Below are 14,566 nucleotides of genomic sequence, written 5' to 3' on the forward strand. Positions count from 1 at the left end.
CATCCTGGCATCACATCAGTGTCTGTTGGGGTCCCAGTTGCCCCAGGTTCTCCTGACAGGTTGGCACCCTCCCTCTTTGATCTGCTCCTTGCCTGACTTCTGTCTCCCATCCCCTGTGGTCCAGAACCTCCATCCTTCTGACCAAGACACCCTCCTGTCTCTTTCCTGCATCCTCACCCTTTGCCCCAAGATTTCCTCTCATCCTCCTGCTTATCCACTGACCTCAGTGTCCCCCTGGCATACCATGCCTGACCTCCCCAAACCCACAGATAAGGCCCATAGGGCACAAACCCAGATGTGCCATCTTGCAAATTCCTCTGTCTTACCTAGCCCCTGGTTACCATCCATCTCCCAATGGGCTTTCCCAATTATATTCTTACCGATTTCGAAGCATTCTCCCACAGCTGCCTTTTGACCATGTCAACTGAATAACAACTGGAGAGAGAATCTCCATAGGACAATGATGTTTGAGATTAGTACAGTATTGCAATAGTAATACCGATACCATGGGTTTGCGAGGCAGAGAGAAAGACATAAAGACAAAGACACACACACACACATACACAGAGAGAGAGAGACAGAAAGAGAGAGAGAGAGAAAATGCTCACATCTGCTGGAGCTAAACCCAGGTACTCCAGTGTAGGACAGAATACCTTAGTTGGCATTTAAATCCATTAGGCTAAATGTTCATGCCCAAATGAGGTGCATGGAACATGCCTATTATGTTAAAGCCATGAGTAGATTGTAAACTTCTGGTCTTTTCATTCAACTTTTCCACCTGTTTTTGAAGTCTCCTTGCATCTGTGATGAAACATTTAAAATTCTGTTTCCTGTTTTAAAATATCTAAAGCAGTCAACACAGGAGCCACTCAGCTGGGCAGTAAGCCGAAGCCGGCTAACTTTCTCCCTTAACTGTGACAGCATGTGCATTCACCAGCTTCTCCCAGCCACTGCCTCCCTCTCTGCTCTGTTCTTTACATTCTCTATGAGAGCGAGCTCTCCCAGGTTCACTGCAGCAAGATTCACAGTAGCCATGATGTGTCCATCATGTGTGCATGAGTTGAAAGCCATGGTCTCTGTCATTGTGGGATATTATTCAGCCTTAAAAACAAGTGAACAAGGGCCCAGCGTGGTGGCGCAAGTGGTTAAGGTCCTCGCCTTGCACGCCCGGGATCCCATATGGGCGCCGGTTCTAATCCTGGCAGCCCCGCTTCCCTTCCAGCTCCCTGCCTGTGGCCCAGGAGAGCAGTCGAGGACAGCCCAAAGCTTTGGGACCCTGCACCTGCATGGGAGACCCGGAAGAGTCTCCTGGCTTCGGATCGGCATAGCATCGGTTGTTGCGCTCACTTGGGGAGTGAATCATCAGATGGAAGATCTTCCTCTCTGTCTCTCCTCTCTGTATATCTGCCTTTCCAATAAAAAAATAATCAAAATAAATCTTTAAAAAAAAAAAAAACAAGTGAACAAATTCTGCCCCTTGTGACAGCAAGAGAACCGTAGAGGACACGATGTGTCACACACCGGGCAAAGAGAGTTGACTCTTATAATCACATCTCTAAAGCAAACACCCCAAGCAGGGCTCCCAAATGGCATCTCCCAGGAGCTTCCCCAACCAGTGCAGACTTCTGAGTGGCCTTGAGGTACTATGGGCCAAAAAGTACAATGGCCGGCGAGGGCTGTGCTTTGGGGGTATGGCAGTTACGGTGGACCAGAGCCAAAGGCATGGGGCCAAGGTCAGTAGGCTGTGGGAGTTCAGGCTGAGCTTCCTTAGGGCATAGGCTGTGGGGCCCAGGGCCTACCTCATGCACAGTAGCAGGAATGTGATGTTCCAATTGTGACAAAATAGGTGATATGGAAGGGAGTTACAAACCATGGGCTCCAAGACCCAGGTGAAGGATGATAGGGTATGGGATGACTCTTGAGAAGGTGAAGGGGGTCTGTGACTCTACCAACACCTGGCTTAGGGCAGAGAAATAAACTCTTACACCAGACCAGATGGGCTATCAGGAACTGAGACCAAAGTCTTTGCAGAATGGCACAGCCACAACAGTATGTGGTCTGTAGGTAGAGGGATTTCCTCTCTGCAGAGACGTCCCAGACATGCAAGCACAGGGTAGAGGGCAAGGCCAAGGTGCCGTCCAAGCGCAGAATCAGAGCCAAGGCCCAGAGTAAGAGTATGTCTTATAAATGTTCCAGAATATTCCCTAACAAAGGCATGCGCAGGATGCTCCTCCACCATGAGCACTGCTTCCTTTTGTTAATGTTGAAGTTTCAAGGTCCATCAACGTGACAAATAATGTATTTGGGATAATGCACTCAGGAGAAATGAGCGACATGGGAGATACGTTGCAATAGGAGACAGCCTGTTTCCATTCTGGAGACTTCTTAAAGATGATCCTCCAAGCAGGGACATTTGCGAGGCCTGACAAAGGGTTAAGTAAAGGAGTGACTGACATCCAGCTTCCCTGGTGCTCACAGGATCCTGCGCCCTCTTTCCCCCTGTTTTCTCTGCTCTGAGAATCACAGGCACATTTAACACTGAGCAGCAACTTTTTTTTCCCAAATGCTTTTGCAGAAGATAACCAACAAAGGGTACTCATCAAGCAAGAATCTTAACAGATAAGAAACCTTCCTGGGGTCCTCAGCGCTTGGTAATGAGGGCAGTGTAGATAAAAATTTGCAGATCTGGCACAAAGACCTGGGAACATGGTTCAACAACAGATTGCCATTTCAAGAGGTGCCAGAGAGCTATTAAACCCCCAAACACAGATACTCCAAGTGAGAGCAGGATCAGACAGATACCCTAGGGGGTCAGAAGGTCTGTCCTCAAAGGTGACCCATCTGACAGACTCAGACAGAAGAATAATGCTGCCTCAAATTGCCTCCAGAATCCTTGTACAGACACTGAAACGCAAGGAGCCATTTGGGCCTTAGAGCGTGTCCACTGTGCATGTTCAGGTGGACATGCTTTTACAGCAGCAAGTCCTGGACCTTAACCCATGGGAGCTCCCTTCCGAAGAGCCCTGCCCCATCCTCCACTCCCAGCTGTGTTGAGAGGGTGGCATTTTGGCCTGATTTAAGCTAGCCCACCGAGGAACATCTGCCTGAGCTACTTTTATCACTAGTTTCTGCTAGTCATTTCCCACATTTTCCTGGGACTTGAGAAGCTCAACTTATAATGGGATTTGATTTGTAAAACATTTGCCATCACGATGGATTCTGCTTGCCGTTAAAGACTTCAGTGCCCAATGTACTGAGGGTATGACGGGGCAGCTTTGGGCTAACTCAGGTTGGAACAGAGGCCTCCTTTTAGGGGCCTGGCTGGAAAGGGTGGAGAGCAGGTGCCTTGCCAGCCACGCGTGAAGGTTCATAGGTATGACTGAGTCCAGTGTATTGTACCTTACCCACCAAATTCATTTGTAAAAAAACCAAGCAAGCACGTGTTCTCAATTTTTTTATATCTAAACAAACTTGCATCTGAATTCTTATTCTTGAACTTGTTAAAAGGTTGGGAATAACTTCCAAAGTATATTTCCAACAGACAAATGTAAATTGTATATAAATTACAGCACACAATACTGAGCTTTAAAAAAAACATTTATACACTTATAAATGTTGCATGGTGCAGCAGTGATTAAATCAAGCTAGTTAATGAATTCATCATCTTGCATACTTATCATTCTTTGGTGGTGAGAACATTTAAGATCTAATCTCCTGGCAATTTCCAAGTGTACAGTACATTGTTATTTCTGTAGGCACCATCGCATAACAGATCTCCAGAATGTATTTATATTACCTGAGTTCAGCCAATTTGGCCAGTTCTCTTCCCATCACCCTTCCCATCTTCCCACCCCAGCAATCTCCATTCTACTTTCTGCTTCTATCAACTCAACTTTTTAAAGATTCCATGTAAGAATTAGACCAGGCAAATGTTGCAAATGGCAAGTTTTGTTATTATTAAAGCTTAATTAGCTAATTAATTTGCAAAGTAGGGCAGCAGAGATGGAAGAGAGATATCAAGATCTACTCACTGGTTCATTCAAAGATTTCATCCTGGGTTTCCCACATGATGGTAAGGGCCCTAGGTCATTCTCTGGTGCTTTGCTAGGTACATTATCAGGGAGCTGGATTGGAAGCAGAGCATTCAGGTTCAAGCTGGCACACCAATAAGGGATACCAGTGTTGCGGTAGAGACCACCAGTTGTACAATGCTGGCCCCCCAAATCTCCTTCTTTCAAACAGGTTATTAGTATTCCATTGAACAGACAATGTTACCTCAAGAAGTTTGCAAAAAATGAAATTAAGTGACATTCATTTAGGTGCAAAAAATTCGAAAGCCATGCATAGCTTTTCATCATAGGCATTTCCACAAAAATTTTTGTAGCATTTGTATGGAGCCCATTTGCTTTAGCTCTTTATTAATTGATGAGCACTTAGATTGATCCCAACTCATGGCTGTTCTGAATACTGTTGCAATGAGTATGGAAGGAGCATAGGTGATTCTTAGAAGTACTGATTTGAAGTCCTTCAGTTACATTCCTTGAAGGGGGATGTCTTGGTTTGGTGTAACTGACTGGGTAGAGCAGTGACCAGGAATAGGCAAGTTTGTTCACGCAGGCTTCCTTGGCCTTCAACTTCCTGCTGTACATGATGAGAATGAGGCTTTCCTCTTGGTGTTGAAAGAGCATCTGTGTGACAAAAATCTTGTCTCCTGGTTTTCAGAAGCAGAAGGAGGTTCTGAGGGGTCTTCTTGCACTTGCTGCTGTAAATAATCAATAAGCCAGAGCAGTGTGTTTTGGGGAGCACGTTCTGTTTTCTTTCAGTAGCTTTGTAATCCATGTTGAAGTCAGGCATAATGATGCCTCCAACTTTGTTCTTTGTTGAACAAATGCTTTGACTGTTTGGGCTGTTTTGTGGCTCTGCACGTTTCAGGATATTACAAATTTCTGTGAAAAAAAAGTCATTGGAATTTTGATAGGTTCAACAGAATCTTCAGACAGCATTCTCTAAAATCAGGAATGAGTCAAGGCTGCCCATCTTCATCACCTCTACTCCAGAGTTGACCTGGAGGTATCAGCCAGAACAATTAGGCAAAGAAAAGAAATCAAAGGCATCTAGAGTGAAAAGAAAGAAACAAAATGGTCTCTTTTGGCAAATAACATGATCTTGCATATAGAAAATCCTGAACGATGTCATCCAAAAAACTCAGAACTAATGAACAAATGCAATAAAGTTGAGTATACAAACTCAACATATAAAAATCAATAGCATTTCTATACAATCAACTATCTCCTAAAGAAAGTATTCTCATTTATAACACTAACGAAAATACTTAACAATAAATTAAACATGGTGGTGAGAGATCTAGAGATTTATAAAACATTGATGAAATAAAAAACTGTAACAAAACAGATTTTTGTGTTTATGAAAATTAATATTGTTTAAAGTGATTTTATTGATTGAAAGGCATTCATTTCTTTTCATTGGAAAGGTAGATTTACAGAGGAGAAACAGAGAAAGATTTCCCATTTGCTGGTTCATTCTCCAAATGATTACAAGAACTAGGGCTGAGTCAATCCGAAGACAAGAGCCATGAGCTTCTTCTGGGTTTTCCACATGGGTGAAGGGGCCCAAGGACTTGGGCCATCTTCTGCTGCTTTCCCAAGCCACAAGCAGGGATCTGGATGGAAAGTGGAGCAGCTGGGATACGAACTGGAGCCCATATGGGATTCTGTGTATGAACGTGAAGGATTAGCCAGTTGAGCCATTGTTCTAACCCCAAGAAATTGATTTCAAAAGTTACAAGGATAAAGACATCTGGTTGGCAAAACAATTGTTTTTGTTTTAGGATTTGCTTATTTATTTGGAAGAAAGTTACAAATAGCAGGGTGGGAGAGAGAAAGAGAGAGAGTGAGAGAGAGGGATCTTTCATTTTCTGGTTCACACCCCAAATGGTTGCAATAGTGGGAGGCTGTGTTGGGGTGAGGCCAGGCCAAAGGAGCCAGGAGTCAGGAGCTTCATCTAGGTCTCCCCTGTGGGTGTCAGGGAACCAAGTATTTGGGCCACCCTCTGCTGTTATTCCTACACTATTAACAGGGAGCTGGATTTGAAGTGAAATAGCCAAGACTTGAACCAGTATTCATATGGGACGCTGGCATTGCAAGTAGAGGCTTAACCCATTGCACTATTGTGCTACAGTGTGTGTCCCAACCATATGTTTCTAAGTCTATACCCTTGATGTTTTAACTGCCACCTGTGCCTCTGGAAAGGAAGAGCACAAGAAACCACCAGGGATTTTCCAGGTTTGTGTCTCAACCTGTAACAATATTGCATCCCCAGCTCATCTCACAGCCATGCTAGTCTTTGCAATGGTCCAGTGTAACTGAAGGGTCTGTGTGTCCCTACCAGGCTCAGGTTTAAGGCAGCCCAAGGAGTGATGCTTAGTTCAAGTTCTGTCATGCTGGAGAAAACAGCAAAACATGTCAAGCAGAAGCGAGAATGTGAAGGTGGGGGTCAGGAAGGGAGGTGAAAGATTAAGTGTCTGGAAGGGGTGGTGTTTCTACCTGTGCCTGCATGCGTGTGGGTGACAGGCTGGACAGATGTGGTGCCAGTGGTAATCTTGCCCAGAAGTCTCCTCACTGTCCCCTTCCCCCTTGTCCTCACCTTTTAGTCTCACCCTAACAGACACATTCCACGAAGTCACAGATTCCCAAGGTGTGTCATTCCAGGCTAAGGCACGTGAAAGCCCATTACTGCTGATGATAGATGCAGAGTCATGCAACGTGCGCTGTGCCTTCCCTGGATCTCCCCTGTTGCATGGCCCACCACCTCCACAATCTTTCACGAAACAGGTGAGGTTGTGTACCGCTTCTGAGCAAACAGACATAGATATATCAAACTCACAATAGGATCCCCAAGAAGAAACCTGTTGGTGATAGCCTTGAACCTATAGCACATCTTTCCCCCCAGCTGCCAGCTTTTCAGTGCTGTGAGCAAGCAGAGCAGCCTGATGGGTGACCGTGAGAGACCTCTCAGAATATGTGCTTTCCTGTGGCTGTGACCCATGGCTTGGAGCAACCACATGCTCTAAGCAAAAAGAACCGATGAAGTAGGAAGCAGCTTGAGATGCTGGGGAAGAATGAGAAAGCCAGTCCTTAGAGAAGGTGAACTTGCCTGGGCCACAGGTGGATCCTGTGGGGCTTGACATTTGTTTCCTGAGATAGCTATAACAAACGATCACACAGCCAACAGCTAGAGCAACACAAACTCATTACACCACAGCTCTCTAGGCCAGCCATCCTGATTGGCTCGCACTGGGATAGGACCAAGGTGTGTGGTGTGTAAGGGCCGGCTTCTGTCTGGAGGCTCCAGGGGACCCTGGACTTTTGCAGTTACAGAGGACAGTGCATCCTGGGCTCACAGCTTCTCTGTCTTCATAGCCAGCCACACCATTGCTGGCCCAGGGCTTCCATGTGGTCATCCCTGCTGGCCCCACCTCCCCTCCGAGGACCCTGTGACTACATAGGGCCTCCTGGAGAAGCCTGGGTGATGGCCCTTATCAACATTAGCTGAGCTGAAGCTGGGATGCCACCTACACCCTTTGCTGTGTGAGGTGTCACATTCACAGGAGAGGAGCAAGGATGGCAACCTCTGAGGGGCACATATGTTACCTTTGCTAGCTAGATAGGAGCTTAGAGTTCTAGCTTTCGTGTGACAGGAAGCCAGTGGGAGAAGGTACGCAGGGAATGTCTGATGAGGATCCCTCACCCCACCCATGAGCATCAGCAGGGTGCTCCTAGTGCTGGCTGCAGCACCCTTTCCCAGCAGCAGCCTCCTGGCACAGCCCACTCTATGAACCCCTCCAAGAGGGAGCAGTCACTGGTGTCCGCCAAAGGCTCTTCCTGGACTGGACTCACATGCAGCCCAGGCTCCCCCCCCCCCCCCCCCCCCAGTTATTTATCCAACAAGAGAGTGACAATAACTCAGTCTACCTTTGGGTGCTTTTTATAGCAGAACAGAAACCAAATCAAAACCAAAGCAGGACATTTGAACAAGCCAGGGTCCTTTCCATACTCCAACTCTCTATCTGCCAGCTCCATGGCTGCAGGCTCAACCTCCCATGGAATGTGTTTCCTAAAAACCGCAGCTGTGCTGGACTCACATAGGCTATCTCTCATCGTTGTTTCCTGAACAACAAGGGCTCACAGCTCTTGACAAGGCATTTACATCCTAACAGTATAAACCATCTAGAGACACTTTGAGCTACACAGGGGGCGTGAGCAATTGCTTCACTGTTTTCCAGAGGACACTCCACCCATCTTCAGGTTTGGCATCTTGTGGGGTCCTGGAACCAACTCCTCATGGCTACCGAGGGGCAATCGCATCTAGTTTTGAGGTTGCCATCTTTCTTTTGCATTAACTCAGGTTGGCATCATCCAATTTAAACATTTCACATTTAAATGTAAACGTTAAAGATCTCCCTTAGCAGGGTTGGTTGTTCTCCTACAGCCTGTAACTGACTGGACAAGACTCACCCACATTGTAAAGGGTCACCTTCTTTATATAAGGTCTACACTTTTCAGGGTGAGTCACACCTACAGAAAACCTTCACAGTAGCTTTTGGACCAAACATCTGTGCACCAAAGCCTAGACAAGGAGACAGCGTGGGAGCGACGCAGCTAGTACAAATATATGATGTCTCAAACAGTGGGGATGGTTAGGCTGAGCTGGGAGTCCTGTGTCTGGGCAGGGACTCACACACATGTGTATGCATGTGTTCACACACAGCATTCTCAGATCACACAGTGTGGTAATGACCACCCACAAGTGCTCCTGAGGTGAAATCTTTAAACAGAGGTTTGGATCAGCCCAACTCCCAAACAATCAAGAGTGGGTTCAAAGCCATTCTGTGTTCTCTAAACCACCAGAGTACATCATCTGGAACCCCAAGACCGGGCCATAGAAATCACCGACTCTAACTCCTCATTGGCAAGGGGCTATGCAGAAAAGAACCCTTAGTTGACAAGCAGCTAAAATGTCAACACCTACAGTAACTCAAGACGCCCCCAACTGGTATAGCCTTTGCATTTATCCCCAGCATGTTTGCCACACAGAAAACATTCTAAACCATCTGTGCTTGTCAGGAAGAGTTCAAATTCAACCTTTAGACCCTCTATGTATCACAGTTGCCTTTTGCAAGCCTATCTCAGTTTGTCAAAACCATTCTGAAAAGCAGTGGAGGTGGAATCAAAGTGATCAAAGAATGACCTGCAGCACCGAAGGCATCGTCCCACACTGGATCCGTCTCACCGCTGTGTGCTTTCTCAGGGGTGAATTAAGACAACCACAACATGTGTTTTCTTTGGCTTGAACTGTGGTGTCCTTGAGAAGCTTCACTTGCTGATGACAGTGACTTGGATTTTTTTTTTTGGCTTGATTTCCTCTTGTATATTGCACTTAAACCACTCATCATTTCGGAAATCCAGTGGACTTCCAAGGTGGCAGCGAACTTGGCATCCAGAGAGGTCCTACTTCCTGTTTCGTAGCTGACCTGGTCACCTTGGTGTATTGTAACAAGGCGGAAAAGATTGAGAGAGTGAGGTCCCTTTTGCATGGGCATCAGTCCCATTCATGAGGACCATTATTTGCCTCTCAGCCTCATATACCTACCTCCCCAAAGATCCTTCCTCCAAATTCCATCCCACCAGGGATTAGAAACTTAAGTGACCTTAAAAAAAGATGTTTTTGTCTCCTTTGCCTCTGTCTGAGATATGTTTGTACAAGACTATTTCACAAGAGTGGCGTTGTGAAAGGCACAATTAATGAAGTGGAACATGCAAGCTTGCAGGTCCCAACAGACTCTGTGCAGTATGCAGTGAACCTGGGAGGGAGGCATTCCAGTCCCAGACAGGGATGGTGCACTCCTGCAGGAAGCCCATTTTCTTGGGGGACATGGTCTCTGATGGAGGAGGAGGGGCCCCAGCCCCAGAAGCTGAGGTTGGCTATTGAGGATAAGAGGTTGACAAGTTGAGCAATACAGAGTGTTTCTGTCAGCAAACATGTGTGTCCTCAGCTGCTTTCCTCAAAGTCCCAAAGGCTTCCTGACCCTCAGAGTTGAAAGTCTGGTTGAGAGTAACAGGGGACAGAAAGCCTGCAGGGCTTCTAAGTGGATACAGAAATGTGGCATTGGCCTTACTGGTGCCAGAGCATCAAGTGCTTCTCCTCTCCCAGTGGAGCCACTGGGGACTGTAAAGAAGGCTCGGGGAGCTCTTCATGCCCGGGCTAGCCAGGTAATGAGACTGCTCCCAGCAGTCATCCATTTATTTGTTTGCTTATTTGTCTAACCAGTAAAACAAACAAAAAATGTTTACTTTATTCCTGTGAAAGGTGGAGAGAAAGTATTCTCTCATTCTCTGGTTCCCTCTGCAAATGCCCGCAGAGGCTGGGATGGGGTCGGAACTAAGCCAGGAGTGTGGAACTCCTTCCTGGGAGCCTTGTGAATGAGAGGGAGCCAAGCACCTGAGCCATCACTTGTTAGTAGGAAGCTAAAATCTGCAGCAGAGCCAGGACTTGAACCCAGGCCTTCTAACATGGAATGTGGGCACCCCAAGTGGTATCTGGACAGCTGTCTCAAGTGCCCACTCATTGGGCATCTTATGAATGAATGCATAGCATGTACATTTTTATGGGGTGCACATGTTAATGATCTGCTCAGGCCATTTGCATTTCCATCTCCAGATATGTGAATCACTTTGTGTGTGACGATCTTCCTACTTCCCTTCTGTTGCCCTGAAATAAGCTATTGTAAGCTGCAGTTTCCCCATGCTTGTATCTAACACCAGAACTCAGGCATGTTTCAGTGCCTGTTGCCTAATCTGTCTTCCACTGTCCCTCCTAGGCTCTCACAGCCCAGATGGATAGTTCAGCTTCACAGAGTAAGAACATACGGTCCTTGTCTTTTGGCAGAGGCTGATTTAGACAAGCCAGAGCACACTCAGGTTGCCTATCTACAGAATCAGCTCTCTACTTCCTCTCTGGAAACATGAAGACAGATGAGGTACTGCCTTGGGGAAACGCGAGGTGTCGGACAGGCAGCATGGACTCTGAAGGGAGTCCCAGGGCAGGTAACTCTGCTGTGAGATACTAGGCAAAGGAACCCCTGAACAATAAGCAGGTTAGGAGGGCATGTGTGAGTGTGCAGAAGGGAAGAAGGTTGGCCTGGGGTGTCTGGAATATGAATGCTCCGACTTTCTGTCTCTGAGAATTCATATGTGCAATCTGCAGATAGGAAGTTTCTCAATGGATTTGTCAGGACTGTCCACAGCTTTGACCTTGGCTCTGTGTGCAGGCGCCGCGGCTCGAGGATGCGTGGAGTGGAAGCTACCAGCCTGTGCTGTGTGTAGGTTGGGCTGGCGGCTGTCACCACTGTCACATACTTGGGCCACACTGAGAGCACAGGGAGTAAAAGTTTCTATTTTGAGAGCGCCTCTTCCGCCTTTGAACTTTCCCCATCAGGCGTGTGTGGGCATTGTCTGCGCACTGAAGCTTAAAATAAACCGCACCGGGTGTCTAGGGTCACACTCCAGATGTTTAACAATAACCTGCCCACGCAACGGGAAGAAAATCCCCCACCTCGTAGGGGGAGCCGCTCGGTTGTGATCGCTGAGTTGGCGCATCTCCAGGAGGGATGTTTTCAGGCTGTCCTGAACCCCCAGGCGTGCAAGCCAGGTGCCTGGACAGAGCATGCGTGTGCCACCTTGCATCTCCAAGCCTGGAGGCTCCTCCCTTCCTAAAGCCTCAAAGATGTTTCTCTGGCAAACTCCAGCTTTGCTAAAAGTTCTCAGTTCAATTTTTTTTTTTAATGTGGAATGCTTCACGGATTTGCATGGCATCCTTGCGCAGGGGCCATGCTAATATTCTCTGTATTGTTCCAATTTTAGTATATGTGGCGCCAAAGTGAGCACTTCAACATCCTTCAACATAAGGATGTTTGTCTTCCAACATCCTTATCCCTAATGATAGGAGACCATATCCCAGCCTGGCTAGGTGCTGATTGCCATTAGGGTAGATATATTGGATGACTTAAAACTGGCAGGCATTAGCCAGAGAAAGACAAATCAAGCAACACTGCTGTCCTGTCACAAGGGGCTTTAAAAATTATTTTAAAAGCCCCTTAAGAGTGTTGATAGAAGAAACTGGGAGAATTTATCCAGCTAAACAGAAAGGAAAGTTTAGATAGAGATAGAGGGGCAGACATTTAGTGCAGCAATTTTTTTTAATTAGGTTGTATTACGTGACAGTTTCATAGGCTCTGGGATTCCTCCCCCCATGGTTAGTGGATCATGTTTTGAAAAGAGATTTATTATATTTATCTAAAAGGCAGACTTAGAGATGGAGAGAGAGAGAGAGAGAGGTGTTCCATCAACTGGTTCACTCCCCAGATGGTGGCCACAATAATTGCAATGGCTGGCACTAGACCAGGCTGAAACCAGGAGTCAGGAGCTTTTTCTGCTCAAGCACATGGGCCAGCTTCCATTGCTTTCCCAGGTGCATTAGCAGGGAATTGGACCAGAAGTTAGAATTAGCCAGAACTCTAACCGGTGACCTTATGGAATGATGGAACTGCAGGTGGTGGCTTAGCCCACTATACCAATTGGAGTGCCTGGGTTTCCAGTCCCAGCTCTGCTTCTGGGTCTGGCTTCCTTCTAATGCACACCCTGGAAGACAGTAGGTGATGGATGGTTCATTAGCATGCCTGGCCCCTACGTGGGAGATGCAGGCATTTGTGGAGTGAATCAGCTGGCAGGAGATCTCTTTTTCTCTTCTACCTCCCTGACTTTGAGACAAAATTAGAGTAGATAATTAAGTACAGTTAACTTTTTAACTTAAGAAAGAGATGTGTGCAACAAGCGTTACTCTGCAGCTTCTCCATCACAATGGACACTCACATAGGCACACACATGCTCTTACACACACAGGAGCACACAACATTCATGCACCTTGATGTACAGGCCAACACATGTGTTCACCCTTACACATACATATGTGTCTGCACTTCCCCTGGTGTGCAAACACACACTTGGTACAACAGTACCCTGACCACCCCCCTTGCTCAGTCTTCCTTCTTTGGAGTCAGTCCCTGAAGGACCAGCATGGCTGCTGTCTAACCGCAGTGATTCCAGAGTGACACAAAACCTCCCTGCTTCCTTCCATCCCTCCCGCCCTCTTCCTTTCCCTTCACTGACAGTGTCTGAATTGGATGCTCTTGGTTTAAAACCAAGTAAGACCTTCATTCTTGGCTTAAACAAAGAAACAACCCAACAGTCAGGGTCTGGGTGAGAGGCATAGATGAGAGCTGCAGCTTGTGATGCTGGCATCCCATATGGGTCCTGGTCCATGACTGGCTGCTCTGTTTCCTATCCAGCTCCCTGTTAATGGCCTGGGAAAGGAGACCGACAGTGGCCACCCACCAAGGAGGCCAATTCAGATGGAGCTCCTGGCTCCTTGCTTCAGCCTGGTTCAGTGTTTCAACCACATTAGGAAGGAACCAGCAGGTGGGAGATCTCTCTCTGATCTTCAAATAAATAAAACCTTTTTTAAAAAAACCAAAATCCACCAAGAGCCTAACAGAGTCTCGGAACCTCAGTGTGGTTTCCTTTCTAAAATCTATTTGCTGGAGGGTCTGGCTTCGGTGGGTTTGGACGCTGCCAGCGCTCTTGGCCTTCTTAATGTGATTCATCTGGGAATGTGCGTCACACACCAGTCTGAAAGGTGGGACCCAATATTCAGGTCCTCAGGCGTAGCAATTCTCTTGGCTCTGTGTCCCAAAGAAAACCCACGGTTGAGCAAGAGACGCGCACCAGGGGATTCACAGGAGCAGGTTTCTCTGCCAAAAGCAATGACCTCACGCCAATCAACAGGAACCGCAAGAAATCAATGGTAGGGCATTTACAAAGTGAGACAGAGTGACCTAGATACTGCCGACCATGTGGATGAACCTCCCAAACAAAATGCTCAAGGGCAAACAGCAAATTGCACAGGAATGCGTGTATGATGACAATTCACAGAGCATTTAAAGGCATATAAAGCAAACTGAAAAATCATGCAAGACGTCAGGTTCAGGGCAGTGTGAGAGGTGGGGGGAATGAGGGGTCCCCACTCCCTTACCGGGCCACCCAGAGCATCTGTGCAATGGACAATGATAAGGAGATTAGGGGAGTGTGAACATATGTGCTCATTCATTTTATTATCCATTACTCGTTTTTGCATTTCTGAGATATTTCATAATGACAAACAGGAGGATACTTAAAAAAGCAGATGGGTAAATAAAATCAAAAGATGAGTTAATTTTGGTGCAAAAAATGGAAATATGTAGGGTATTTTTCCATGAACTTTCTGAACATTTTTAGGGATGTATAATTATATTGTGTCACGGACATAAATATGAAATAAAATACATTAAAAATATCCAGAAGACAGGATCCAGCACGATAGCCTAGCAGCCAAAGTCCTCATCTTGAATGCTCGGGATCCCATATGGGCACCAGTTCTAATTCCCGAAAGCACT

The 14,566-nt window shown here is 46.6% G+C and overlaps 1 non-coding gene across 1 annotated transcript; it reads right to left on the reverse strand.

The window, feature by feature from the left end:
- Positions 1 to 11,856: 11,856 nt before the first annotated feature.
- LOC121145199 lies at positions 11,857 to 11,963 on the reverse strand. The gene has a single exon (XR_005881980.1). It is a non-coding gene; the product is annotated as a U6 spliceosomal RNA (small nuclear RNA).
- Between the last annotated feature and the right edge of the window lie 2,603 nt (positions 11,964 to 14,566).

Source organism: Ochotona curzoniae, unplaced genomic scaffold (genome assembly GCF_017591425.1).
Source record: "Ochotona curzoniae isolate NIBS_2020 unplaced genomic scaffold, NIBS_Ocur_1.0 scaffold_3208, whole genome shotgun sequence".
Classification (NCBI taxonomy): domain Eukaryota; kingdom Metazoa; phylum Chordata; class Mammalia; order Lagomorpha; family Ochotonidae; genus Ochotona; species Ochotona curzoniae.